We start from the raw sequence: 27,549 nt of genomic DNA on the forward strand, positions 1-27,549 counted from the left end.
AACCTCATTAATATTTACTTTTTAAAGTAATGACCGATTCTAAAAGATTCGAGAGCAATTGATTTGAAAGCTCTAAAATTTCATTATTTCGGCATAAGTGCAGTAAATTCATTTTAAATCATTAAATTTATTTAATTTTATTAAGAAATTTGTTAACATGTTTGATCCCTAAATGATGTATTAGTTATTTCTGTCCCCTTTAATAATTATGTACATGTTTACACATTTCTTAATAAAATGAAATAAATTTAATGATTTCAAATTGAATCTAATGTACTCAAGCCAAAATAATAAAAGTAAAAATTATCAAAATTAAAGTCTAGACAATGAACATATATTAATATACATAGATAAATATCGATTTTGATATTGCATTTCCGGGACAGAAAAACGGTTTTACCGAAAAGTGACCGAAATTCAAAGATATCAAATACTATGCAGCTAATCAGTTAAATCAAAATTTCAGAGAACTGCTTAAAATTGGCTTATAATCTGGCAATACAGGTAATTATTTTATGAATAAAAATACATACATATGTATATACATACATATGTCAGAGAAGCAAGTCGATCGGCTGAAAATCTCGAATAGTCGCCGCTGCTTACATTTTGATTTTTACGCATCCGCCGAATTGATATATGGCAACATTTCATTTAGCAAGGATGGGTTTTATGGAAAATTTTACATACGTGCAAAATAAGGTACTTTTTCCAATCTTGGAAATGTAATACATTCTTTTCGAATATAAAGTGCCATTATTTTTCAGTTGTTATGCCAAAATTTAGCAGAAAGTCATTTAAGTGAGTTCTCGGCGATTTTTATTTTCCTCAACAAAATAAGCTATTTTAAATTTAGAATCGGAAGATTGTTCAGATTCTGAAATAAGTTCAAAAGACTTGAAATATTATCAACAATTAATAAAAAAAAAGTGTTCTGCTACTTTAATTGAATTTGAGGGAATAATAAAATGTGTAATTAATAATTTGATGAAGGCCAACTCTATTGCTAACGATTTAATTGAAAGCTTAAAGTCTAGACTTAATGGTAGACGAAATATAGTTTTAAACACACTAATTTTATTCCTTAACTCAGGAACATTCCCCTCTAGCAATAGTTTCTTGAAGTATAGCACAAAAACTGAAACAAAGGAATTTGGAAATGACCTTTTTTCTAGTATGTCCTGATGAGTGGGAGGACGACATGATAATAGACGAAACTGAAGGCACTACTGAAACAAGTCTTTTATCAGAACTTAACGAAACCATTAAAAGTATTAAAAATCTAAAAAAAATCCAAAAGTGACTCCAATGGTATAATAGACGATTTTATATGCTTAGAAAAAACTAAAACAAGAACTGAGAAATTGGATATTCTTTATCATGCCTTACTTTCGATTTCTCCAACATCTACAATTAGTGAGAGTTTTTTCCAAGTCAAGTTTTATTAAAACGAAAGAAAAAATCGTTTAAAAGGAAAACATTTAAATTATATTCTTTTTTTTAAAAGATTATTTCAGATCTCAATAAAATCCTAAAAAAACTCGCATGTCTATATAAAAAGGATCTCAAATATCATATTTTTTTTTGCTATTATTTATATTTTTGTTGAATTGTTGTTTTGTTTGTTTTTTTCTTTTTATTAATAAAATACTTAAATAAGTACACAAAATTCGTGGTTTTATTTTAATTTTTAAATTAAAATAGAAATTATTCGGTTAATCGAATAATTTAAAATTAACCGATTATTAACCGATTAAATCTAAACCCCGATTAATTATTTGCTCGATTAAACCAGAAACCCGATTAATTGCATACCCTAGGTAGTACGCATGACTGTCGTATTTTTAACGAGTCAACCATAAAGCAAAGGTTCGAAAACGGCGAATTTAGACGTCGCTTACTAGGTGACTCAGGTTATAAGCTACAGTCTTATTTATTTACCCCACTGTCAAGACCACAAAACCAAAAAGAAACCAAATATAATACTGCCCAGATTGCTACGCGAAATCCAGTGGAGCGTTGTTTCGGAGTGTGGAAGCAACGTTTTCGCTGTTTGCTTGACGGCTTACGAATTAGTTTGGAAAATGCAAAAACGTTAATTGTTGCCTTAGCCGTACTTCACAATATTGCAATTGAAGAAAATGACATAGTTGCAGGTAATAAAATTTTTAAATCTTATATTTTATAAAAGCAAAGCTGTAAATGAATAATTTTTTTTGATTTTAATTCATTATGAATTATCAAAATTTTTAATTATGTAATTCATTGAATTGAAAAAATTAATTGAATGAAATTAGAATCAATTCAAACGAATTAGGCAGAAATGAGTTGCAATTCATTTGAATTGATTTTGAATGAATTCATAGTGGAGAGGGCGATGTCCGTTCATGTAAACCTTGTAATCTAACTACACATCGCAATTTCAAAGATAATTCGACAAACTTTAGTAAAAAGTTTTCCATTGCCCCAATTAAGCTCTCTTAGTTATATAGATATTTAAACCAAATGCAGGACCAATAAATTTTACATGAGCCTAACTCGCACCACCAAATTTTGTGCCGACCATCAATACATATAAGTTATGTATGTATATACAAAAGTCATGTCACTAAATTTTATGGCGATCGGTCCGTACTTAGTCATAGCTGCCATATAAATTTTAAAAGAAAACTGTTTATAATCATCTTCTTTGATGCAGGGTATCATATGGTCGGGCTTAACCGACTTTACTTTCTACATGTTTTTTATTAAAATCTAAAATAAATAATACAGTTAACACATTTTAATATTTTTAATCATTTTAATTTATTTTCAAAAAAGTTGTTAATTCACATATTATTTACAGTTATTAATTTCAAAAAATATATACATTATTACCAAAGAAAAAATTTACAGCTTTATTGATTTGTAATTAGATTCCATTAATCTTTATCTGTAAAAAAAATGTTTGCAGATGACAATACAGAAGACCAAAATAAAAATGAAGTGGAGGAAAGCGAAATCTATAATAACAATACGCGGCCAATATACGGAAGAGCAACAATTGTTTTAAAAACATTCATACAACAATATTTTTAAGAAATATTTTACTTACTATGATAAATAAACTAAATAAATATAGCAACTTCTAATTATCAATACATACCGTCCAATTTATTTCTAAAAAAACTTAATTTTTTCCTACAGTATTTCATACTCTAAATCAAGGTTTTTTTTGTCTTTTTCCTTTCATTTTCCATCTGTAGTAGTTCAACATCAGCAAGTTTTTTTATTTCATTATTTGCTACATGTTGACTTAACACAGGTGTCTTCTAAACAAAATACATATATGATTGTAGTGTATAAAAATAGACAATATATTACTTTATAATGGCCCATAATCATAGTCAGAATTAAAGTATATTTTAATAGAAATAAAGTCGTCTTTACTTAAGAGTGCACTTTAGGTCTACCATAGACAAGTTAAAGTATATTTTTGACGTTAAAGTCGACTGTAAATATAAAACAAGCTGAAGCTGTTATTAACTCATTTAACAACAGCATCAGCTGTTCTTCGCCATGTAAAACACTTCTGCAAAAAGTAAAAAAATTAAGTTACAAAAATTTGGCAGAGATTTTGCAATTATTGAACAGTTATCAATAAAATTAGTACCAAAATATTCTAGATATGATATTAATTTTATCTTTTCCATTTTTCCACCACAAACAACTTTTTTTCTTTAGTTGTCCCGGTTACTTTTATTGTTTACCTTTTTTGCTTTTTGTTTTAATTTTCTATGTCAGCTGTTCAGCGGTGCCACTTGTCTGTATTTTGGTGTATATTGTATGAAACCATTTTCTACATTTGAGGTGGCACCCAGTTAAAGTCGGTTCAATTTAAAACATACTTTAATTTTGACTATAGTTGCAAAATAATTAAAAGCAGGTTTTTATTTTAAAGTTGTTTCTAAAAAGAACCGACTTTAGTATTTGACTATGATTATGGGCCATTATTTTTTTGACGTTTTAATGTGTTTCACTTGTATTTGTAAATAAAAACTAATAAGAATTTATTTCAAGTTATTTTTTATTACTTTACAGGTATTTAAATTTCGTTTTATAGGTTTTAACCGACTACTTTGATAATCGGTTGTAAGCTGTTTGCACCACTAAATTAAAAATTACAATCAAAATTACATATGGTTGCCAACATTCAAATACAAAAATAAAAAAACGTTTAATAGTTAATTCGGTCTTATTAAACGTTTATGAATAAGATTTCTTATTACAGGTTTATAAGACAAAAACTGTTTGTTAACTAATGATTACTTTAAATCTAAAATAAGGAATGTTTATGAATTAGACCGTTATTATTAAAGTTTGACATTTTGGTCAAGCAGGTGTTTTTTCTTATCCATGTAACTTATTATCTATTGTTAGTCCCTTAGTGGGATATCTATCAAAATAAATATGGTTATGTTTTAACCTTTTCAAAACGTTTGTTTATTTCCTTTAAATACATTCTCGTTTTGAATTTGGAAATTCTTCCAGATCACTATAATTTGTCCTCGTTTTTCCTCATTAATAATGCAACGTTCGTTTGTAGTAAGAGTGACAGTGACAGACACTTCTGTCATTCTATTTCTGAATTTAAAAACAAGATTTATAATACTTTGAATATTTTTGGTGATGATGGTGACATGATATTATTTTTAGTTTCTTTGATTTTTAGGATTTTTTTTAGAGAAAACTATACACATCCATGATATTTTTATTTAGATTAAAGTTAATAACATATAATATACAAATTATTTAATAATAAATTAATATAAATAATAATGCTAAATATAAGTGCCATATATAATTACTTTGTAATCAATTTGGCCATTTTTTGGCTTACAGATTATCAATAAATAAAAAATTGAATTGAAAATAAACCGGATACTTTTGATTGCAAATAAAAGCCGTTTAGTAGTTTGAAAATTGTAACAACTCTTTATTTATTCAAATGTACAACAACAATAGAATTAAATAGTCACTCAATGTTTTTTATACACGTTTGTAAATTCGCAGAAATACAGACACAATTTATAATGTACACGAATTTACTTGAAAAACACAACACACTTTAAGGCACTCAGTTGATGTTTATTCGAAAAGCGTCTCTGATAAACTCACTAACGACTGCAACATCTGCCACTATTTATTACACTGCCATCTACACTCTAGATTGCTCTTTAACTGTCAAAATTCGAATATTCAAGATCTTACTAATACATACGCCATCTGTGGTGTACTTTCTACAATGTTCTTTAACTGAATATTCGGATTCAAACAGCGTTGCCAACTTACGATCAATGGTCAACTGAAAGCTTTTATTTAATAATGCCCACAGATATGTTACAGTTTGCTATTACAGCACTGTTATTTGAAAGCATTATGCTACTTTTAAATCAGCCCTTAAAATCGTTATATTTGAATTCAAGTACAATTTCGTAACAATATTTTATAACTCAAGAAATAAAATTTTTTTACTCAAAAGAAAGCCTAGGTCCATTCCTTTAAGATATTTTAGGTCGCTTAGTGGGTTGCGAGTGGGATATCTATCAAAATAAATATTTTGTAACTCAAGACATCCAATTTTTGACTTGTTTTTGCAAAATCGATTTTTTTCCAATTTGGGCCTTTTTTAAAATTTTTTTTTTTCTCAAAAGAAAGCTTAGGTCTTTACTTTAAGACCTATTTGGTAGCATAGTGGGATGCGTGTGGGATATCTATCAAAATAAATGTTTTAATACAAAAATTGTATGTCTTGAGTTACAAAACATTTATTTTGATAGATATCCCACTCGCAACCCACTAAGCGACCAAAACCTTCTTAAAGGAATAGACACAAGCTTTCTTTATAGCAAAAAAAAATTACAAAAAGGGCATTTAAAAAAAAGTCAACAAATTTTTTGATTTTGTGAAAAAAGTCAAAAATTTTATGTTTTGAGTTACAAAATATTTATTTTGATAGATATCCCACTCGCATATGTAGGTGTTCAAGGAAAATATGTAAGAAATGTAAGAAAACAAGGGCCCATTTAAAAAAAAAAATCAAAAAAGTTTTTGATTTCGGAAAAAAAAATATTAAAAATTTTTTATATTTTTTTTAAATATTTGTTTTCGAAAGATTGAAGAAAGAGCTATCTAAACTATTTGGGACACATTGACATGAAATGCTCCATATATATATATATAAACATATAAATATTAAAATCAGAAATACAAAATATTTTTGGTATTAATAAATTACACTGAACTACATCTGAAGAACCTAAAACGAAATCGATCGGAATAAAAACCAGGAAGTTGAAACCATTCCGAACCAAATTCGTTATTGGTGATTAAATTTCTATTTGACGCCACATTTGGCCAACTCTATCTGATGATGAATTTCCACTCGTCCAAGACATTATATGCCTTAAAGTTCATGCAGTTTTTTCTTTCTCACTAATACACTTAAGTTGATAATATGCCCACAACTCATTGGATATACTACAATCATACACAGTCAACCACTTATGCGATATAGATGGCCTATCCACGATCGATCTAAATCGTAATAATGCATTTGAAAGAGCGTAAAATTGGTTAACTAGGAGAGCTAGCTGGTTTGAACATAATCTATTTTCCTTTATCTGTTACCATTATCTTACATTCCACTATCTTACTTTCTCTAAGAACATTATAAAACTGGACCAATTGTCATGTTAATTGTTATAAAATTTGTTGTTAGAAATCAATTAACTTAAAAGACTTTTTTACAAAAGAAACAATTTTTTCTTTGTTTATATTGTAGTGAGCTGTTTTTGACAATCGCGAACGCCATTCCCGGCTATCAAAAATTACACGCACGAGTTATTCGCATTAGGAATAATCGCGGAGGTCATCTCAATCGAAAGTGCAATGATCAAGCCTCACTCCGGGGGAACCGCCTTAATGATCACGGTAACCCCTACGCCAGGTAAGTATGCTTTTCTCTGCTCAATCTCGATTACTTATGTTGAAACAATTTCAAACTATATGGGAATTATAAAGGATAAAATGTAAGGACAACGTATTGCCCGGTAAGTGAAGGAAATATAACAAGCATAGAATAAACGCATAGAACGGAAGGAGAGAGTAAAATATTACTCTCTTTTCACAAATACGGGTGATGCAAAAACAAAATACATGCAATACATTCTCATGAATTAGGTTTCTGACAACAGACATAGGTTTTTGGCTCTCAGTTACCTATCTAGTTGTTGTCTATGATAACAAGGGTTGAATGTAACATCCGTAACTGCGCAAGAACTAACAGGGGTGGCAAACAGGATTGCGAGGTATTTTAAATCGCTGTTCCCAACTAAAAATTGTTTATATCCCCAAAAATCCCTTAATATTGTTTTTTTTTTAATACAGAAAAATGAAACTATATATTTAACTAGAGGATTCCCGGCAAGTGATACTATGCCTAAAAAAGAAATACATTTTGTTTTTTTGTTGGAAAAACTGTAAATCTGCACTGGAAAATATAAGCGCTTGAAATCGAAGGGTAAGGTAAGTTAAGACAGCTTGTTCATCATCTATAATTGCATCAATCGATTTGTACATGACAACTTCACCGGTTGAATTTGATTGTTTATTTTGTTGACATCATCATTCTTCGGAGCTAAAATTACTCGTTTGCAAAGCTAATCATGATATTTGAAAAACTTTCTTCACATTTTGAATTTATGACTACATTTCGCAAAAGCTTGGCGGAAAAGTTATTTCACGTGTAGTCGGATCAAACGGAAGTTTTCCATCGTCCATATCCAAATAGAGAATATTTGAGCAGCAGCACCTTGAAGTATATGCACGCGCATATTTGTCGACAATGTAAGTTGCGCTACATGTCTCCAAAGATATGACGCTTTCAAACATACATTTAGTTCATCGGCTGGCGTTAATTTTGGAGTCACTGGCAAAGTTTGTCGAAAATCACCAGCAAGAAGCAATATTGCCCCACTCATTCAGAGTATGGTCAAGAGCTTCAAGAGATTTCTTGTGTGCCATAGTGCATTCAACCCATACATTAAGTGAGCTTGTGTTTAAGACTACAGCCAGGGCACATTTAGAAAGGTGACTGCATCACTACAACAATACAAAAACAACAGGTACTTTGTTTTTGTTAAAAAGTATGTGAACTGTCAAAGTTGCCTGTTGTTGTTTTTGCTTTTGGGTTTGTTGTATTTTTCGCCACAACAACCACAAGTGAATTGACAATTCAAACTTAATAAAAAAAATAATCAGCTGTTTCATCGCAGTCACCTTTCTAAGTGTGCCCTGACTACAGCCATGTCAGAATTTTTACCGATGTTACATGTTGGTGTTTCGGTATGGTTTACATTTAATGGAAGCTTAAGAGCTGAGTGTGCAGTACGTCCACCATGGAGTAATTTTGATGCGATTCCATGATTGATGCTACAGCTAGTGCAATAGTTGTTTCTGAGCATGACAAAATCATAATTATATTGCCGTTCACGTACCAAATCTCTGTCGAAAACACTGTTTCGATCACGTGTCAGAGCTGGTAGTCCAAGCTGGCTAATAATTTTGTTGTTGATCGAAATGCAAAGAAATGTGAGTGCCTCATTGAAAATATCATCCTTAAACTCGATCTCCACATTGATATTCGTTCTACGTGCTTGTCTTAGTATGTATATCGTCACTCATGCATTCTTTGTGCTTTTCCCTAATATTTTTTGGATCAGAAGGTGCGCAAGTCGTTAAAATAATTCCGAATTTATGGCGGAAGACACGTGAGAGCTGATTCTGCCAATGTCATGTCCCAATGCTGATCGTTTTCAAGTAAGCCGAGTCGATAACATGCTACTCGTATGTTTCACAAAGTTTTCTAAATGAACATCAAGATGTTGAGCAGTTGGATTTCGTTCGTGAATACTGAAACCAAAAATTCGCCACACAGTTTCATTGCTGCTGAAATTGAGCGATTTCATCGTTTCGATTTGAAATCCCGAACACTGACTTCGTTAACATATTTGCATATATACTTAATGGATTTTACAGAGTTGCAGTATTCAACATTGATATGAGCTTGAAATGTTTTTGATAGTATTGGCCTGTATGGAATTATCCATCTGTTATCAATTTCAACGTTTCTTACTGTAATGGTGGAGGTGAATCCTCAAGCTTCTGGTTTTCTTCGTCTTTATTTCGGATATCCATCCTCACCAGTTTGAGTTTCATCAATTAAATCATGTGGATATATGTTCGCCTTTTATGCAAGCGAATTCATATTCAATGCTCCACACGAGTCGTGAATCATCTACTTGCATACAACGTCAAAAAGTATCGGATGAATATCCAGCGGATATAACACTATAGATTTGAGTTGAAACTATTTTTTCTTTCAACCATATTAGAATATGAGCGTGCGGTTTTTGCCATTTAATCGAATGCATCCATCATTGCACTTCGGCGTAAATATGATTTTTTATTATGAGATTCATGAGTTTCATTAGTTTTTATTTGAAAACTCTAGCTGCCAGATCATGTCTATGACGTGATAACTGACCAGGCGATCTTTGATTTAAGTCAAAGATGCCCGTATCTTCGAACATACGTCAAAGCATCTTGAGCATACTCATGCACATGTCTTGGGCTTCCACTGAACGAAGCAGGAAGTATACACATTTCTCCAATTAAAATTCCATTTTCAAATTTTTGTTAAACAAATTTCAGAATTTTTTAATCATCGCATTGGGATTTATTGAGAATATAATCGGGAATGAAAATATGAAAAAAGACAATACATTCTATAATTTTTCCGTACCTCCGATTTAAATTTGAAGAACAACTAATTTGTTGGCCATATTTTGGTGAATGAGCCCAATCTCATTACTGTTATGAATTTTAAGTAAACTTATAGAGAATATCCAGATAATTTAAATATACTCTGAATGTTTTACTTAAATCGGAAAACGTAAACCCTTAAATCGTGAAGGTCAAATTGTTCAATATTTGGAATTTCTAATGGAATGATAAAGAAATGTTTTTTGGCCGATTTTAATGAAACATGTGAAATATATAACGTAAAGTCTAACATTTACAAGAACAACACAAAAACGGAAATTGACCCTTAATAGCACTAGGTGACGAAATATGAAATGACAAAACAGTATGAATTTTAATTTTTTAATACACTTTTTCATCTGAGTTACAATTGGAGTTGCGTTGGAATTAATTCAGAATCAATCATTTCTAAAGAACAATTCGTAAAAGCTTAATTTTCATATGTATCGGGTATTGTTAACAAATAATCAAAACAAAAAATATAAAAAAAACTATAAAATTTACAGAAAAATATCAATATTTTAACTTTTAAAAGAATTAATATACGGTATTGTCGGCTTTTAATTATGGAAATTTACCAAAATAATAGAAAATTATTATTATATTCACATCATTGTATACATATTTATGCGGGACTTATTTTTAGGAAACTTGGACTTAAATGTCCAGACTTATTTATTAGCATTTGAAATTTATTAAATAAAGTCGGGACGGCGCGAACGCCATTCCCGGCTATCAAAAATTACACGCACGAGTTATTCGCATTAGGAATAATCGCGGAGGTCATCTCAATCGAAAGTGCAATGATCAAGCCTCACTCCGGGGGAACCGCCTTAATGATCACGGTAACCCCTACGCCAGGTAAGTATGCTTTTCTCTGCTCAATCTCGATTATTTATGTTGAAAAAATTTCAAACTATATGGGAATTATAAAGCATGAAATGTAAGGACAACATATTGCCCTGTAAGTGAAGGAAATATAACAAGGGTTGAATGTAACATCCGTAACTGCGCAAGAACTAATAGGGTGGCAAACAGGGTTGCAAGGTACTTTTCGTCACTGTCGTCAACAAAAATTTTAAATCCCTTAATACTGTTGATTTTAAATTCAACTGGAAATAAATTCTACAGAAATGATAGGTACTTGAATATAAATATTGAACATCGCTATCCAAATAACATAAAATAAAGTTCTATTACCGGTACATTATCCTAATTACTTTATTCTCATAAAATCCTAGAAATATATTAAGATACCCTGTCCCCAAACGAAATTTGTTGTACGCAAATATCTTTCAAAATCCCCATTTTTGGGAACAAATCCCCGACATTGGCAAGCCCGTTGGCGAAACTAATAATAATTGTGTTCGCGTACTTGATAATTTGTACAAATTATTACTGGAAGTTACGGGATTCCGTTCGTTTACTTTTAAAAACTTGTAACGAGAGAGCAAGAGTGTGTTAAAAGTGACAGTTCGTAGATAAATATATTTTAAAATATATCAACATAAAAATATGTTTAAAACATATTGTTGCAAATGTAAACAAAACAAAAAAGTTGAAAATTAATACAATTTACAAGTCCTGCATAGAAAAGAAGTATAATAAAACAAAACAAACATTTTAAATTGATTAAATTGAATAAAATACAACTTATTTTTACAAATTGTTGTTCGAGTACTTTTTTGGATATTTTTTAGATTGAGAGTAAATGTATTTTTATGCTCTAAATTAAAGTTGCTGGATAATTTTTACTGGAAAGTACGCGAACACACTTAATAACAAACAGTGTTGTACAAATAAATACATAGAACGGAAGGAGAGTGAAATAAAAACAAAATTGCTGTCTTTTCACACATACATAATTACATACAGTAGCCCAAGAAAGTCTACATACAGGAAAAATTATTATGTTACTTTAATTTAAAGCAGTTTTTTTAGTTTTTTTATGAGATATATAATAATAAATGTCTTATGTCGATTTTAGCAAAAAAAAATTCAAATAACGCCCAAAAGTACTCTTAAGGGTTAATTTCCATTTTTGTACTGTTATTGTGAATACTGGACTTCATTTTATATTTTTCTTAAGTTTCATCAAAATCGGCCCAAAAATATAATATTGAAAAAATTGACCTTTGACCTTCACGAATTAAGGGTTAAGGTTTCCCGATTTTAGTAAAACTTTCAGACTATATTTAAAATTACCTGGACTATATTATTCTGAATAGCTTTTACTTAAAAATCATTACAGTAAGGAAATTCTGGTCATTCCCCAAAATATGTCCAAAAAATTAGTTTTTCTCGGAAATCGCAAAATTTATATCGCAGGTACGGAAAAACTATAGGACGTATTGACATACTTTTTTCACATTTTTATTCCCTATTATGTTGTCAATAAATCCCCATGTGATGATCAACAAATTCTAAAATTTGTTTAACAAAATTTTTAAAAATTTGAAATTGGAGTTTTGAAACTGCCGTTAAAAAAATTTAATTTTTTTGGTCATACCTGCGAATAGGTTAACGGTATCCTACGAGGACAAAAACTCATATACAAGTAAATATGGATATATTTTAAGTAAAAATAAGCTTTTATTTTAATATTTCTCAAAATATGTTAATTTTGTTCATAAATTTCTTGTTCTAGTGGCCTGAGACACGTTAATGGCCTGGCGATTTTTTAATAACATTTTTTCACAAATTTTTGTCTTTTATATCTTATTATAACGACAATTACGTACACATTTCGATTCTTTTAAATTAAATTGTAAAAGTCATTTAATGGCAAAATTTTTACTAAAACTGAAAAAATTGCATATTTTCCCCTTGAAAATGCACCTCAAAACGTCAGCGTCGTTGTGCCACCAGTTAACGTTATCCTATCATCCTAATATTTTACACAATGTGTTTCTACAATACATAGAATAATGCTAGAGGGGGGGGACGGTCAAAATTCGCAATTTTATTTTTTTGGAGCACTCTACTGTACATATATTAATTAGTATCCTATATATGTATGTAATGTCATCATGTGAGTACGGCTGGAGCGATTTGGGTGATTTTTTTTATTCAAAACGAAATTTTTAGGAGATGGTTTGTAAAGAAAAAAAATTCAAAAATTCCGGGTAAAACTCGAAAATTCTTTTTTTGGTGAGTCCAGTCAACTGTAATAAAAAAAAGCTCCCTAAAGTATGCGGTACAAATTTAGATATTTTATTTACAAATAAATAAGAACAGGCTGGTCTGCGTGGGTTGGAGAAACTTGAAGAACATTAGTAAATGCTACCGGGCGTAGCCGGGGCGATCAACAAGTTTTGAATAATATGGAATGGTTTCAATATAAATTTATTTTTTCAAATATAACTAAAATTCAAAAATAATTAAGTTTTTGGAAATATTTTGAATAAAAATATTAACAATTTACAGCTATGCTCAAAATCTAATTATTTTTAAAATACAGCTTTCATAATTGAAAACAAAACAAATGTGATTTCATTTACGAAAACTGTATTTTTAATTTTGTTTGTTTTAAATTCTGTAGCGTGACTAATATCGTAGTGTAAAATATAACGTTTTAAACATTTGTTGCACATTACAAAGATCAAGGCCACACTTGTTTTGTATAACGGTGATCAAGTGTCACCAAAAGTATTCAAGGCCAATGTGCATACATACGATGTTACCAGCTACACAACCAAACATTAGTAAATAGAAAATAGGTTAGTTAGTATAAATTAAGTGTAAATAAGGGCCCATAATTATAAGACAAAAAGATTCTATGAAGAACCATTGAGCTGGAAATAAGTAGCGTGATAAAATAAATAAAATCAATTATCAACAAATTGTAATCTTTTATTTTAATTACACTACAATTCAACAAATAACAAAAATTCTATATTTAATAAGTAAGCAATAAGTACTTACCCTTTCAAAATTCCACCATCTACAAAACATGATTTGCAAAATTAGTACTTTGTAAGTACAATTTTGCTGCCCAAAATGTCTCCAGCATTCGGCGCCACCTTCAGTTGCTATTATTTTAAAATTTATTATTATTTTTTTTTTTTTTTATTACTTGTTGAGCTTATTTCAGAATCTGAAAAATCTTCGGATTCTGAATATATAATAGCTTCTTTTGTTGAGGTAAAAAAATCTCCGAGAACACGCTGCATGCTTTATTAACACTTCAATCACTTTAAATGACTTTCTGCTAAATTTTGGCATAACAACTGAAAAATAACGCCACGTTATATTCGAAAAGAATATATTACATTTCCAAGATTGGAAAAAGTACCTTATTTTGCATGTATCTAAAATTTTCCATAAAACCCATCCTAGCTAAATGAAATGTTGCCGATTTAATTCGGCGGCGGCGTAAAAATCAAAATTTAAGCAGCTGATTTTCAGCCGATCGGCTTGGTTCTCTGCTATATATACCAAAGAGTAACGTTAATTACTGGGTATGTCGTTAAGGAAGCCAAATTCTTTTTCATAAATTATTTACGTGACCAAGAGGCAGCAAATAAAAAAGACTGATTTTTCAAACTTCTGTCTAGGTGTGCCTAAATTAAAAATACATATTTGATTTTTTTCTTTGAAAAACAAAATGATTTAAAAATGAAACAAAAATTCAAAAATATAAAAAAATTAAAATTTTATTAACTTTAAAAAAGCAAAAAATAAAACGATCTTTAAATTTAAAAAATAATTTTTTTTTTATAAAGATATTCACACAAAATTTCTCTTAGCTGGAATGCATTTCTGGTTGAATTATTGGAAGAGAATTTTGGGGCTTTTTCCAATGGATGGGTTCTTGCCTCCACAAGCCTTCCGTGACTAGATCGTCTTTCTCTCGGTCTACAAAATCTGGTGGGCAATATGTTACTTCGTGGATTTTTAAGTAATTGTGAAGTAAAATCGTGGCACATACAACTTTTTCAGCAGACTCCGGTAACATATTCAAGGTTCCACGTAAAATTCTCTTAACAACTCGCTGAGAATTTACCTAGTACGTTCATAATAATGTTATGTAGGCAACATGCTTTTTTATGAATTTCTATGTTAAGTAAATTATCTGCGAGTTGTTAAGTTTTTCCTAATTAATTTGTCACGTAAAAAACATAAAGTAGACATGTTATATATCAATGGATAGAGGATTTTCAATAATGTAAATAACTTTTGACAATTAAAAAATTCATGGAATACTTTTTTGAAAAATATGACAAAAAATGCTTTTTATTGAGTTTTTGCATAGATAGACATTTTTTAAATTGAAATAAAATTTTTATTTATGAATATTTTGTAATGAAATCTTACACTTATATAGGTTTTTTTATTGAAAATGGAAAAAGGTAAACAAATTTGTAATCAGGAATCCTGCAATTCCCAAAAAAGTATTGAAAAATTCCAAAAATGGGATTTTCTCCTTTTTTGGCTATAATATCCCTATTATAATTTTTTTTTATTTAAAATATTTGATATAAAGTACAAATTCATTATACATCCTTTTAGAAATTTTTTAGATAACTTAAAAAGAATAAAAGTACTTTTTTCCCCAAAAAAGTGGAGAAAGTCGGGAAATACTTGGAACCGCGGTCATCAAAAAACTGGAGTAGGGTGGGTAAAAATGTTGAAAATTTAATTTTCAAATGCAATTATCTCCTAAGCTATAAAAGATAATTGATAGCTAGCTAAGACGAGGTTTTATGTAGCGCTCGATGAGAAGATTCTATATTTGAAATAGGAACACAAACGAAGAAATAGGATCATTTTTAAAATTCTCTGGCCCAGCTCCTGGTGGGCTCATAAAGTCCAGATTGAAAACTTAAACTCAACAAAACTTCCCCTTTGCGCATTTAAAATTTCATTCAAATCGGACCAAGGGTTTAGAAGTTACAGATTTATTTCCCTCATTTTGTTTTTCATACCACTGTGCACCGTGCTGTCAAAATACCGAAAGCATTTTCTATGGTCCTCCGGGCTCTAAATAACCTTTTGTTAAAGTTTTGCTTTTCATCACTTAACAAGAATAAGGAAACATGGCTTCGCTATTTGGCAATATTATGTCCGCTGTAAAATTTAAGTTTTCTTATCGCAATAGCCTTCCAAAATCCGAATGTGTTAGCACTCAACCATCGCTTTGGCTTCCATAGGCAAGTGTAATTAGCATCGCACACACCCATTAGTACAATGATATACTATGTTCCTAAAAAACATAAAACTTTAATAACAAGTACATTTATAGTCTAGTGTATTATATAGTCTAGTATACTTTATAGTCAAGTCAATAGCCTAGTATAGACTATAGAGTCTAGTCAAGTCAATAGCCTAGTCTATAGTCTAGTCTACTTTATAGTCTAGTGTAGCCTATAGTCTAGACTACTTTATAGTCTACAGACTAGTCTATAGCTTAGTCTACTTCATAGTCTATTCTATAGTCTAGTCTAGTCTGTAGTCTATTCTATAGTCTTGTCTACTTTCTAGTCTAAAATCGAGTCTATAGTCTAGTCTATAATCTAGTCTATAGTCTAGTCAACTTTATAATCTAGTCTATAGTCTAGTCAATTTTACAGTCTAGTCTATTGCCTAGTCTTTAGACTAGGATATGGTCTAATCTACAGTCTAGTAAATAGTCTTGTCTATAGAATAGTCTAATCTATAGACAAATCTTTTTTGATGATGGTTATAAAAACATATAAAACCATACCCTTACAATTGTATTAATTTAAACCTGAATGTGGTGGACATGTTATGGCGACGTGTTTGCCATCGATCGCCCCCCCACAATTCGGCAAATTCCACATATTTTTAAAATCCTCCGCTATTCGCTCCCATTCATACGTGTTTGGTAAGGATAGGTAAATGCCACTTAATTCATTCCATATAACCTCACACATTCCCAAAACGATTCGATTTACTACGGTCACAGACATTTTAAACGTCAATGAGAGGTATTGCCTACACACAGAAAACAGATCGGTTAGAAATCGGTTACAGTAATTAAAAAATAATTCAATAGTCCAATATATTACTGCAACTATTAAAAATGTATAACTCTAACTGATTTTTAATATTAATGAATATTAAAACGTAATTCTAATTGAAATATGATTATTACAATACTTTTATTAGTTATGATAATTAATTTCATTAATTACTAAAAATTAGTTTGTATGCTATCAATCACAACCAAATTTAATATAGTGTATTAGGTTTCAGTACTAAGTATTAGTATTTACAATCAATATGGTTTTGTTAATGTATTTTAAAAAACAAAATATATATAAATATTCATTTATTGTAGCTAATTATTGATAATTAGTATCGTTTCAATTCGATTACAATTAACGAAAATTTAAACAATCGGAAATCGGAAAATTTGTGAGAACACATAATTTATTATTTAAAATAAATAAAAAATAGAAAAAATAAATTTGTGAGAAAATAATTTATTATTTGAAACTAATAAAAAATACAAAAAACTACAAACATATCCACCAAAATTTGGAAAAGTATGTACATTAGGCTGGGTCGACTTTTTTCGACCCAAAAATTCTACGAAATTTTCCCCAAGAAACCATAGGTCTAAAATCAAATCCTATCTTGCGCATTTCGACTTTTATCCAATAAAAATACTATTAAAAAACAAGTAAGAGTGCTATATTCGGCTATGCCGAATATTATATACCCTTCACCTTTGTTGTGGAAGCATTATTATTTTTTATAATTAGTATATAATATATGGGGGATTTCATGTCAAGTGAACCAACTTTTGAAATCGATGTCTTCCGATCGGGATGAAATTTGCACCAAGGTTAGCTCTATTGGATAGTAACTCAGACACAATTTTTCAACAACATCGGTCGAGAACTCTCTGAGTTATAGGGGGTAAAATTTTGACAATTTGGTCAAACAGGGGTTTTTTCTTATCCATGTAACTTATTACCTATTGTTCTTAGCAAAATGTGTTCCAAATAGTATAGATAGCTATTTCTTCGATCTTTCGAAAAAAAATATTTAAAAAAAAAAATAAAAAATTTTTAATATTTTTTTTCCGAAATCAAAAACTTTTTTGACTTTTTTTTTAAATACGCTATTTTTTTTATTTTTTTTTTTTTCTTAAAATAAAGTTTAGATATTTTCCTTGAACACCTACTTGGTCGCTTAGTGGGATGCGAGTGGGATATCTATCAAAATAAATATTTTGTAACTCAAAACATAAAATTTTTGACTTTTTTTGCAAAATCAAAAACTTTGTTGACTTTTTTTTTCAAAATGGACCCTTTTTTAATCTTTTTTTTTAGGTCAAACAAAAGCTTAGATATTATCCTTGAAGACCCTTTTGGTCGCTTAGTGGGATGCGAGTGGGATATCTATCAAAATAAATATTTTTTAACTCAAGACTTACAATTTTTGACTTTTTTTTTTGCAAATACGATTTTTTTTCCAAATGGGCCCTTTTTTTTTAAATTTTTTTTGTAGTCAAAAGAAAGCTTAGGTCCATTCCTTTAAGATATTTTTAGTCCCTTAGTGGGATGCGAGTAGGATATCTATCAAAATAAATATTTTGTAACGCAAGACATACAATTTTTTAATTTTTTTTTGCAAAATCAAAATTTTTTTCCAATATGGGCCCTTTTTTAATTTTTTTTTTTGCTCAAAAGAAAGCCTAGGTCCATTCCTTTAAGATATTTTTAGTCCCTTAGTGGGATGCGAGTGGGATATCTATCAAAATAAATATTTTGTAACGCAAGACATACAATTTTTTATTTTTTTTTTGCAAAATCGAAATTTTTTTCCAATATGGGACTTTTTTTTAAAATTTTTTTTTGCTCAATAGAAAGCTTAGGTCTTTTCCTTTAAGACCTATATTGTCACTTAGGAAGATGTGAGTAAGTCTTGAGTTAAAAAATATTTATTTTGATAGATATCCCACTCGCATCCCACTAAGCGACCAAAAGGGTCTTCAAGGATAATATCTAAGCTTTTGTTTGACCTAAAAAAAAAGATTAAAAAAGGGTCCATTTTGAAAAAAAAAAGTCAACAAAGTTTTTGATTTTGCAAAAAAAGTCAAAAATTTTATGTTTTGAGTTACAAAATATTTATTTTGATAGATATCCCACTCGCATCCCACTAAGCGACCAAGTAGGTGTTCAAGGAAAATATCTAAACTTTATTTTAAGAAAAAAAAAAAAATAAAAAAAAATAGCGTATTTTAAAAAAAAGTCAAAAAAGTTTTTGATTTCGGAAAAAAAATATTAAAAATTTTTTATTTTTTTTTTTAAATATTTTTTTTCGAAAGATCGAAGAAATAGCTATCTATACTATTTGGAACACATTTTGCTAAGAACAATAGGTAATAAGTTACATGGATAAGAAAAAACCCCTGTTTGACCAAATTGTCAAAATTTTACCCCCTATAACTCAGAGAGTTCTCGACCGATGTTGTTGAAAAATTGTGTCTGAGTTACTATTCAATAGAGCTAACCTTGGTGCAAATTTCATCCCGATCGGAAGACATCGATTTCAAAAGTTGGTTCACTTGACATGAAATCCCCCATATACTAATTATAAAAAATAATATATACTATATATGTATGTATATTGCCCACTTTCAGCGTACAGCATCCTAAATTTATCAAGAACACAAAAAACGACAACAACGCCAAACGAAACAAAACACCAAAAGAAAAAACAAAAACAAAATACGCAAGGCAATGAAACCAACACACATCCAAACATACGTTTAATTGTATAAAAAACAACAACAACGCCAAAAGAAACAAAACACAAAAAAAACAAAATACGCAAAGCATGCACATTCAAACATACGATTTGTTGTTTTTTTGTCAAAAAAAACCAACACACAACCAAACTAAACTTTAGTTGTATAAAAAACAACAACAACAACGCCAAAAGAAACAAAACACAAAAAAATGACAAACTTATATATACCCTTCTCACGAAGGTGAAGGGTATAAAAACAAAATACACAAAGCTTGCACATCCAAGCATACGTTTTGTTGTTTTTTTGTCAAAGCATGCAATACATTGTGTTTTTTGATGAAATTTTCAGAGGTTGTCTCGGATTTTTGCTCATATCTCCGTTATTTATGGACGGATTTTGCTGATTTTAAATAGCAAAATTCTCGAAAGTATGTCTGACAGAATTGTTGAAGATTTGGATCCTGGAGATATCTGGGGCCTTCAGAAAATTGATTTCAACAGACAGACAGACGGACAGACAGACAGACAGACAGACGGACATGGCTTAATCGACTCCGCTATCTATAAGGATCCAGAATATATATACTTTATAGGGTCGGAAATGAAAAATGTAGAAATTACAAACGGAATGACAAACTTATATATACCCTTCTCACGAAGCTGAAGGGTATAACAAGTAAGAGTGCTATATTCGGCTATGCCGAATCTTATATACCTTTGTTGTGGGTGCTTTATTATTTTTTTATAATAATTAGTATATATCGTCACCTAAAATGCAAAACAACGTATCATTAAAAAAATCGAAATTGATTTTATTATTGATTACGATTCACTACATAATATTATAAGTTATAACCAAAATTGAAACTAAAGTATATGATTTTCTTAAACAAAATAACGTATACGCTTTGAGTAATTAATTAATATATCGTTTTTACCTTATTTTAGGTAATATTTTTTGCAGTCTTAATGAAAATTTAATCAAGAACCTTTTTTAGTTTAAAAAAGTAGTTGTTAGTAATTAAAATAAAAAAAACATAAACAATTTAAAAATGTATATATAAACTGCTTTTATTTAAAATAAAAAAAAATATTTTTGTTTAACTTTTTATTTTTTCATAAAAATTTAAATTGATGATACGTTTTTTTGTTTCAGAAAATAACAATTCAAAAAAACGTAAGCCACATATCTTAAAGTAAGTATGCTTTGAAATTTTTTTTTTTTATTGTATATAAAATATATTTTTCTAGAGTTATTGTAATTCAGATTTGAAAATTTTGTTTCAATATCTCAAGTAGTTTTCATTTTATATCGTTTTTTGCTCCTCCTATAAACTTATGAAAAGTGATGTTACGTTATTTTGCATTTTAGGTGACGATATGTATGTATATTGCCCACTTTCAGCGCATAGCATCCCAAATATATCAAGAACACTTTTAAAAATTGTAGAAGTTACAAACTAAACAAATCACCAAAAAACAAAATACACAAAACAATAAAACCAACACACATCCAAATACTATGTATACGTTTTGTTATATAAAAAACAACAACAACTCCAAACTAAACACAAAAAAAAAACTAAATACGCAAAGCAATAAAACCGACACACATCCAAACATACGTATTGTTGCTTTTTTTTTTGTCAAAAAACAAAAACAAAATACGCAAAGCAATGAAACCAACACACATCCAAACATACGTTTTGTTGCTTTTTTTGTCAAAGCATACAATAAATTGTCTTTTTTTGATGAAATTTTCAGAGGTTGTCTCGGATTTTTGCTCATATCTCCGTTATTTATTATTTTAAATAGCAAAATTCTCGAAAGCATGTCTGACTGAATTATTGAAGATTTGGATCCCGAAGATATCTGTGGTCTTCAGAAAATTGATTTCAACAGACGGACAGACAGACGTGGCTTAATCGACTCCGCTATCTATAAGGATCCAGAATAAATATACTTTATAGTTTCGGAAAATTATATTGTGGAAATTACAAACGGAATGACAAACTTATATATACCCTTCTCACGAAGGTGAAGGGTATAAAAATATATATACTGAAATATCATTGGATAAAAGTCGAAATGCGCAAGATAGGATTTCATTTTAGACCAATGGTTTCTTGAGGAAACTTTCTTAGAATTTTCCGTAGATTGCGTTTCTGCTATACGATTTTTTACTTTTTTATCGTCCATACAATTCGACCCGGCCTAATGTACATACATACAGTAGCCCAAGAAAGTTCGATGAAAGCTAGGTTTGCTACACCAGATGCAGCCATACAACCCCACAACATGACCCATTCTCCACCATGTTTGACAGTGTTTACTACATTGTTATTTTCCAATTCAGTGTTTGGCCTTCTGTATGTGGACTTTCCTGTATGTAGACTTTCTTGGGCTACTGTATATATTTATAAATACATTTGTTTGTTCCCTGCCAACAATTACTATCCAAAAAGTGTCCCAAACGTATCATCTTGAAGTTGAAACTCATCGAATATGATATCGCTTTCTTATCGTAATAGTGTCACAGTGCGGGAAAAAACGTGCCACGCATATGAAACCTACCAATTCTATCCATTTATTATATTATTATATTATCTAAATTGATGTATAAAAAGTGTCCAATTCTGCTTCTTGCATTAAAATGGAAATATTCTATTGCATTCCAGTTATGAAAACACTATGCATATATGTACTTATTTACATTAAAAATAAATAAAATAATGATATAACTTAACTTAATATGACTTTAATTAAAGAGTATAAAAAATTATATAAAATAAGTTTCACTAATTAATTGGAATACGTATTTACATTTAAAAAAACAATTCACTAGTTATTGCACTAACTCTATACCTTTAAAAAAAACTTTATTTATTGATACACTTTTAAAAACACTTCAATTACAAATATAATTTAAATTAAATTTCACATAGTTTTTGTACTAATACATTCTCACCACTTAGGTTTTTGACAACTGAGTTAGGTCTTTGACAGGAGAGTCTATGTGTTTTCTCTATGATTAGTGTATAGAAAATAAATTAGTTCTACTATATCGTCATCTGAAATGCAAAAGGTCTTAACAAGTAAAAAATTCAAAATTGAGTTTTTAATGTATATTTATACAGCGATGTGTGTCTGTCTTCAAAAATTTTTAGCATCCTCTTTTTAAAAATAACAACTTTATTAAAGAATGAATGTAATATTTTCATTTGATTAAGTTTTTTGTCTCTCCTGTGAAATGTTAAAAAGTGATGATAGACCTTTTTGCATTTTAGGTGACGTTAAATATAAATGCAACAAAAAAAAGTGTGTTCGCGTACTTTCCAGTAAAAATTATCCAGTAATACATTAAACACATTCAAGACAACAGGTTACACGACTACACGAACACAAATTCTGCTGGTTACAGTTGTAGTCGTGTGGCAGCTACTGAATTATTTTAAAGACGACAGCTGCAAAGTAAACAGCTGATTTATAATTCAGTGGTGCCACTTTAATAAAAAAATAACCGTACAAAATTACAAAGTAATTAAGATTGAAACAATTATTTTGAGTAAAAATATATATATGGTTATAATTAATTTTGTACCTGTTATTAATTTATTTCAACATGGTTATCAGAAACTGTTTTGTGTGTATTCTAATTTTGACAGATTTAGAGCGTATAAATATATTTACTCTCAATCTAAAAAATATCCAAAAAAAAAGTTCGCGTACACCATATTTTCAACTTTTTTGTTTTGTTTACATTTGCAACAATATGTTTTAAACATATTTTTTATGTTGTTATTTTTTACTGGACAAAAAATGTTCAGTAAAAAATATCATGTTCTCTATCTACGAACTGTCACTTTTAACACTCTCTTGCTCTCTCGTTACAAGTTTTTAAAAGTAAACGAGCGGAATCCCGTAACTTCCAGTGATAATTTGTACAAATTATTACAAATTATCAAGTACGCGAACACAACTAAAATAATAAAATAATTTTTTAATGTTTTTTTAATTTTTTTATAGTTAAAAATCATTTCAAAATCACAGGAAATATTAATTTCAATTATCAAAATCAAGAAATCTCGAACGAAATTCTACAAGATTACTACGCACAGTATTATTGCATTGGCTAATGGTTGATGAAATAACAGAAGGTTTATAATAACTTCAGATATTTTAATTTTACTACATTGATTAATAAATTTACAGAAGAAAGTAATTTTTTTTTGTTTTCCATTGAGTTGCAGCCAAAGATTGTTTTTTATAGGTGAATTAAGGCCCCGATTACCGTTTAACAGTTGTATTTTAGTGTTGTATTTTTTAAAATGATTTTTAAATGATCGCATTTTAAAAAATACAACACTAAAATACAACTGTTGTAAACGGTAATAGGGGCCTTAATAATTTGAAATCAAAAGTGACACTGTGTGATAAGCTGTACATTTTTAAAAATCCATTGGATGCTTTAGAAAGCTGTATCTGTGTTTATGATACATGGAATTAAATGTAGAATATTCTAAAGGTAGGTTCACATATGGCAAAAAAGAGTAACCATTATTTTTAGCAGATATTTGGTTGTTGCTGTTGTTTACTCTTATAAGTGTTTTGTAAAATTAAACAGCATCAGATGAAATGAAACTAAATTGTATTTGCTTTGAATTGTGCTAATTAAAAGGAATTTTTGAAATTAATAAAACAATTAAAATATATTTTATTTAGTGGTTACGTGTTTTTCGTCAAATGTTTGCCATGTGTGATCCTACCTTTAGGAAAGTAAAGTAATATGGGATTTTATAATTTTATTTATTTTATAATAGGTTGCCTGGTTATCGGGTTATGTGCTTATTTAGTTATTTCTACAACAAAAAATTCATTGAAAATATAACCAGCTTTGCGCAACCCATACCTATGTTTATAGATTATGTGATTATCTGCTTATATCCAGTGTTGGAAATTAATACAAATTTAATTACATGGCAACTAGAGTATCCAAAAAACCGGCAAATTTGAAAACCCGGTTTCCGGTTTAACTAAAAAAGTGTTTTTGAAAAAACCGGTTTTGATTATTGCCTTTTAAAAAAATCGGTTTGTCTTCAAAAAAATCGGTTTATATTAAAATTTTAAGAAAAAGGTCTCCTTAAATTTATTTTTACTAGCATCGACTGGTGGCCGAAATTCGACCACTTTAAAACGCTTTTTACCACTTTAATTCCAAGAATTTTGAAATATTTTTTTATATCTAGAGAAAAAACCCTTTCAAACCATATGTTTCATCAATATTGGTGGACAATAACATACTTAAAAGTGTAATACAAAAAATGTGTGGCCTATTTAAGATAAGATTTGTGGTCGCAATTAGGAAATGTGTTAAGAATTGTGTACTAAATCTTTTGAAATTTAGCATTTTTGAATTCTTAAGGATCTATCTTTACATCTTATACGAAATATTGTCAAGTGCTATAATTTTCTATAAAATAAATCAATATCTTTTAAAATGGTATCAAAGTTTTTTATAAATATGCTTTAGAAAATATATTTCATTAAAACCGGTTAACCGTCTTACAAAAACCGGTTTGTCAAAAAACCGAAAAGTTAAAAAAACCGAAACCGGTGGAGGTTACAAAGATGAAAAAACCGGTTGACCGGTTTTCGGTTTCGGTTTTGGATACTCTAATGGCAACACACATAAAACATAAATTTCAACAAATGGCATCTCAATTTTAGGTTTTTGTATTGGTAGCTCTGCTATTTTTAACTGTTTTGTGTTTTAAAATAACCCTAGGTCTCCACGTAGCAATATTTATTGCTGCAATTGTCAAATTTGATTGCGTCAATGAAATTTGCGAGTGTAGACGGCAAATTGCCATATGTAGCAATCCATTGCGCAATGATTGCTCTACTGATTGCCTGAGCAATTATTGCTAAGCAATAAGCTGTCATTTCAGTTGTCATTAATGTAAAATTTCTTCTTTCTATGATTCGGTGCGATTAATTTATACATATTTAATTTATTTAAGTACCTAAAGTAAAAAAACAAAGAAATTAGTGAAAAAAATCATCCAATACAGAATATGGGCAAAATACAACACAGTTTTTCATAGAACTTCTCGCGTTGAAAATTTTGTATTTGTGACGAACGTTTTCTCCACCTAAAGCAATCAGCAATCACTCTGCTGTTGTTCTGCCGACGTTATTGCTTGTGCTTAGCAATAAAAATTGCTACGTGGAGACCTAGGGTAATAAAAAAGTAATTCAAAAAATTAATTGAAATAAAAATATGTATATTTTAATTTTATTTATGTTTTTAGTTTCTATGTAATGAAAATCGAAAAAAGCGAAGTGAAGAAATGGACCGAGGAAGATGTGAAGAATGTACTCAACTATATGCAGGTGCATAGACAAGTAGAGGTAAGTTGTTTTTTTTTTAATCTTTTTACATATCGATTATACCAATTCCATGGACATTATATAGCATATTCGAAGTGATATAATTTTTTTATTTGTAAATATTAAATTCTAGAAACCAATATCCCAGCTGTATTATAAAAAATTATTTGCTGAAACGAAAATCGAAGCAACTTGGAACACATTAAAGTGCAAAGTTCGTCATCATAAGGGCACTTTGCAAAATGCATGGAGCAAATCCACAGGCGCCGGAGTAGAGGATGGTGATGATGCAACTACTAAGGACATTGAAGTTATTGTAATGGACACATCGACTGATGGAATCGATTGTAATGCAACCGATGTCGAAGATGATATCTTTGTTGTAAGCGACGAACCAACAACCTTGTCAGTTTCCAACTCCTTTGCTCACAAAGTTAAACGTAGAGCACAAAACACTTGTTTTGATAAGTTGACGACCATAAAACTGAGCGGACAAAATTTCGGGAAAATCAGCTCCAATTAGAAACTGACAAATTCGAGTGGGCGAAGGAGGTTAAGAATAAAAAATTTGAAATTGAAAGATTCAAACTAGAAAATGAATTCCAATTAAAGAAATTAGAACTGGAAAACAACGAAAGACTATAATTGTTGGTGTCTGTCCGTTTAATTACCATAAATACACTTTTGTTCAAATGTATTTTTGTTGTTACCATCTGGCAACTCACTACATTAAGTGTGGTGAGTTTGAGTTGCCCTTGTTAGAAAGTGGCTTGACACTGTCTTAACTCCATCTTCCCCATTCATTCGCTTTCATTAAAATCGGACAGACACTCACATAAAATAAAGAAAAACGTTTAATTAATTGTAATATTAAATTAAGTTTGAATTAAATAAAAACTAAAGAATAAATAAACACAAAACAAACCAAGGCTCTTCAATAATTAACGAAAACCAAATAAAACCACCTTATATTAGTGAGAGAGTGAGTGAATGAGCACAACTACATTGGCCCTTACCTGCCGCAACTAAGAATTAAAGTCCCGGAGACTGCGTATCAGAATTAATTTAAAAGCTTTTATTAAAAAACTAGTTGAACGCCCCGGCTTCGCCCGGTGGCTAATGTAAGTTCTTCAAGTTTCTCGAACCCACATACACCTGCCTGTTCATATTTATTTGCAAATAACAGATCTAAATTTTTACTGCATACTTTAGGGGGCTCTTTTTATTACAGTTGACTGAACTCCAAAAAATCGGTTTAAGCCGGAATTTTTTTTTCTTTACAAACCATCTCCTGAAAATTTCGAATTGAATAAAAAAAAATCAGTCAAATCGCTCCAGCCGTTCCAACGTGATGACATTACATACATGGACCATTTCATTTTTATATATATAGATCAGTAATGTTCACGCCATACAACAATTGTTTGAAAAATTTACACACATTTGTTACGCTCTTTTAAAAACTTTTGTTCATTCATCGTTTAGCTCTCGATGAAAACACATGCGACGGACTATCGTCATTTTTTTCAGACATTTACTAAGCATTGTTGTTGGTTGTTTTTGGACGAA

General features: G+C 29.6%; 2 non-coding genes across 2 annotated transcripts; both read right to left on the reverse strand.

Moving 5' to 3' along the window:
• Positions 1 to 6,833: 6,833 nt before the first annotated feature.
• LOC135952745 (U1 spliceosomal RNA) lies at positions 6,834 to 6,996 on the reverse strand. Its single transcript, XR_010576110.1, has one exon. It is a non-coding gene; the product is annotated as a U1 spliceosomal RNA (small nuclear RNA).
• A 3,572-nt stretch (positions 6,997 to 10,568) lies between these two features.
• Positions 10,569 to 10,733, reverse strand: LOC135952739 (U1 spliceosomal RNA). The gene has a single exon (XR_010576104.1). It is a non-coding gene; the product is annotated as a U1 spliceosomal RNA (small nuclear RNA).
• Positions 10,734 to 27,549: the final 16,816 nt, after the last annotated feature.

Source organism: Calliphora vicina, chromosome 2, assembly GCF_958450345.1.
Source record: "Calliphora vicina chromosome 2, idCalVici1.1, whole genome shotgun sequence".
NCBI lineage: Eukaryota > Metazoa > Arthropoda > Insecta > Diptera > Calliphoridae > Calliphora > Calliphora vicina.